Consider the following 4,221-nt stretch of genomic DNA (forward strand, 5'->3'; position numbering starts at 1 on the left):
AATATATTCCTTATCTTTATTTTTTTTAATTGCCAGAGGGTGTGTATGCTTGCCGTAGAGAGAAAGCACCCCTAGTGGGGCATGTTCACACTACAATCCTTTCTCTTCCATTTCTTCATCCTGCCAGGATTTGGGCACATACAGGTATGTGCCCAGGGAGTTTTTAAGCCTCTGGTACCTGGATTCCAGCTGCAGTGTACCTTGTGGGAGCTGACCCTCTATGTGCAGCACTTAACCTCTGAGCTAAAGGCCAGCAGGGACAGACTCTTTTGAGATATTCCAGAGGCCCTCTGGAAACTCCTAAAGTTAGTTCAAGGCTGAAAGGACTTAATTTTGAATTTGATTTTGGAAAGTTTGTGACCAATATCAGATTACTTAAAACACTTCATTAAAATAGGCTCACAGATTACTGTGAAACAATTCTTACTCATTTAACCAGAACAATATCTTTAAAACTTCAGAGATTAATTTGTGAAGTTATATAATTGTAGGGGGGAAAAACCCTTAGCTTTGTTAATATTGAGAAGACTCCATTTTCTTAATTAAACAAAGGCCTGTAATAAATACAAAATGAGGAGCTGGCAGGTGGCATGGTGGTTAAAGACGCTGGACTCCCACCATGGCCTACTGCAGTTCAAGTCCTAGACCTGGTAGCCTGCTTTTTCACTTTCCCTTTCTCTCTCTGGGCAAATTTAAAAAAAAAAAATAGTAATAATAACAAATGGAATTAAATAAATAAATTCTTAAAAAAACACAACATGAATATGCACCAAAAATTACCTTAATTAAAACACAAAATCTTGATTTCCTAGTGAGATTACTTGTGAAAACCTTTTGCAGTTTCTTATTCAAAGAAAACTGATGCTCCAAAAAGACTTGTATCAGTGTACTTTGATATCAGTGAATCCATTCGAATCTTAGCCAGTGAGCTCACTCTGTGGCCCAGTGGTAAAGTGCTGTTCAAGAGAAGCCAGACCGCACGTGGTGACCATAGTTCAAATCCTGGGTCTGGTCAACCTGAAACATGCTGGGCAAATGTATGAGTGCCCGTGTTTCACCAGCTAGAAAACTGGGGCAAGGGAACTGTGGCCTGACCACACCCAGTAGCGGGTGCTCATCTCGGTGTGTATCTGGATCTCAGTTTCTTTCGAATCATCGTGCTCTATTGTAATTTTCTTGGTAGATTTTTTTTTTTACCATAAAGTGCGTGCACTGGCTGGAGAAAGAGAGAAGGTGAAAGTGAGAAGTCACCCCCCAGAGGGATGGCGATGCCACAATCCCTTCTCCACCATTCTCCTCTCGAGATTTTGGGCATACATGCACATATGCATGGCATGTTTCTCAGGCCTCCAGGTCGAGAACTTGAACAGCAGGTTGGCCACATCGGATCGAACACCTTAACTGACCACAGTGCCACCTGCTGACCTTTCTGTCATAAATATTTTTAAAAAAATTTTTTAAAATAATAATTTTAGTTTGACCATAAGTAAACTTTATTTTCCAAGTTGCTCTTTCACAAACCTGCAACCTTCTTATATTCATTTGGATTTTGTCCTATACTTTTTTCCCAATGTGAAACAACTCTGTTAGGACAAAAATTGCTCCTTTTTTCTTAACAAAAACACATCTTTTATACTGTATAACTTCACTTACCAAAAATATCTTATTTTTCTACATGGTTACTTCTCTTATTATGCCAAAATCCTGAGGAGAATGGAGGAGAAAGGACTGCAGTGTGGCCATCCCCCCCCCCCCCCCCCCGGGGGGGGGGTGATTTCTCACTTTCTGTCTCTATCTCTTTGGCAAGCGCACATACCCTATAGCAAAAATCTCAAAAAAAATATTTCTGATTTGTCTTCTGTAAGTGTCTTTTAGAAGGGCAATTACTAATATATTTATTCTTTTAGGAGCTTCTGATGATGTGAATTAAAAAAATGTGTCACACTGTTTCAGAGGCCTCCCAGGGGCCCCTTTATTTCTGGTACACCTTGTAGAGGGGCATGTTTGCCCCAGTAAAAACTTCCCCACTAATGTCACCCTGATTCTGAATCACCTTTGGTAAGAGGTACTTACTTCTCTAGAAGGGCACAGTTTCTGGGTCCAGAATGTTTGTCCATAAAATTAGCTGCAGTTGGAGATGGTAGAGTTCTAGATGTCTTGAATTCAAATGAACATACAATTCGCTGTCTTCCCAAAAGTGTGCCTACCTGAGGTTTCCTCCCAGACCCAGGCTAATTTAGGTCAGATCCAATTTGTCTTCCAGACATAGTCCGGATCACAGATGTTCAAGTAAAGTGGGAGAGCATACAGCACAAGTTGTGGAGCCCAGATCTGAGAGGGACCTGCAGACGCTGATTCCCAGATGCTTAGCAAGAAGCAGCGAGCACAGGGCCCTCAGCAGGTTCCCCCTGCCTGGTTATTATTCTGGGACTTATCAGCTGGGGGTCTCCTTCCTGCCCTCTCAGACCCCAGAGCTATTAAAATAATAACATTACAGGTTCAACTAGTGTGTGTGTTGGAGTTAGCTCAAATTCATGAAAGTCAGCACCAGACTACAAGAAGTTCAGGACTTCACCAAGATGGCAGGAGGGCAAAACATTTACGAGATACTTTTGGAAGCAAGACAGAGAAAATATTTGATTAATTAAAGTGGAAAGTCCTTAGTTAAAGGTTTAGTTTTTTTAAAATTTCTTTGATGAGAGAGGGTGCATACTTGAGTGTGCAAGAGAGAGAGAGGGAGAGACAAGCACCCTTGACAAGGTCTCTTCGTGCTGCAGTGCCCTTCCCCAGACCTCCAGGGAGTCAGGATCTTGGGCACACACACACACCCAGCATGTTTCAGGTCAGCTTCAGGATCCAAACACACAGCCGGCCCTGTGGCTTCAACACTATCACCTGTGCCACTGAAGACAGGCCCCAAGTAATTTCTTAATGCTATAAATAGTATTAGAAAATTCGAGGGCCAGCCTTTGGTCAGTGATCATTCACATATGGTAAACATCTTTTATCGAGCTGTATCCTTTGACAAAAAGAAAGAAAAAGAAAAAGAAAAAGGTGCAAGAGAACCATATACTTAAAATGAAGAGAAGAACTTCTGTTACTTTGACGAGAGTAGTAAAATGCTATAAAAGAGCAATCTGGGACCAGTCTGTGGCATGGTGGTTGAGGCAGCTGAATGTGTGGTGTGAAGTCCCAGACCCAGCAACTTAAACACTCCAGGCGCGTGTGCACACACATATGCCCAAAACCCTGAGAGGTGAAGGACTGAGATGTGGCCATCCCCCGGGGTGGAGGGCTGCTCTCTCCCTTTCCTTCTCTCAGGATCTCTCTTCAGTGAGTGCACATGCTCTATAGCAAGTTTTCTTAAAAAATAAAATTCTTATGTTTTTCTTTAGCCTGGCATTCAAAATTTCTATAATCTTTTATTTTTACTACAGAAAGATATATGAATTAATAGTAAGAATGAAAGGATTGGCTCTTTAACAATCCTAAGAATTTGTTTTAGTAAATAGTTATCATAGGGAACCAGCAGTTAGCGTAATGGCTATGTCGCTGGACTCCCACGTAGTCGACCGCGGTTCGCGTCCCAGACCCGGTGGCTTAAAACTCACACCGGGCGTGTGTGCGTGCGTGCCCAAGATCCTGAGAGGAGAATGGAGGAGAAGGGATTGCAGCGTGACTATCCCCTCTGGGGGGTGATTTCTCGCTTTTTGTCTCTATGTCTCTCTCTGTCTGTCCGGCGAGCGCACGTGCCCTATAGTGAAAATCTCTCAAAAAAAAAAAAAAAAAGAAAGAAAATAGTTATCATAAAAATTAGTTATCAGTTGCTATTGAGGGAGAAGCCAACAGGTGGCTTAGTGGTTAAAGCACCAGAAACCCACATGGCTGGTTCAAGTCCTGGACTTGGCAGTTTGAAATTCACACCGGGTATGTGTGCATGCCTAGCCAAACTCCTAGGAGGAGAATAGGAGGAGAAGGGATTGTGGTGGGGATATAATCAACGGGGGGGAGGGGGGGGGGGGGGGGCTTTCTCACTTCCCTCTTACTGTCTCTCTCTGGCAAGTGTTCATGCCTTATGGCAAAAACCTAAAAACAAAAAAATGAAATTAAAAAATACCATTTTGGATCCAGCACATGGCTTGGTTAAGACTCCGGATTCCTACATGGCCAACCATGGCTTGAGTCCCAGACCCATTGACTTGAAAATCATATGCGTGTGCG

At 42.6% G+C, this 4,221-nt stretch overlaps 1 protein-coding gene across 3 annotated transcripts in view; it reads left to right on the plus strand.

Moving 5' to 3' along the window:
• Positions 1–4,221, plus strand: part of DMXL1 (Dmx like 1) — a 216,224-nt gene that overhangs the window by 176,216 nt on the left and 35,787 nt on the right. The window lies entirely within an intron of this gene.

Source organism: Tupaia chinensis, unplaced genomic scaffold (genome assembly GCF_000334495.1).
Source record: "Tupaia chinensis unplaced genomic scaffold, TupChi_1.0 Scaffold139897_1, whole genome shotgun sequence".
Lineage (NCBI taxonomy): Eukaryota > Metazoa > Chordata > Mammalia > Scandentia > Tupaiidae > Tupaia > Tupaia belangeri.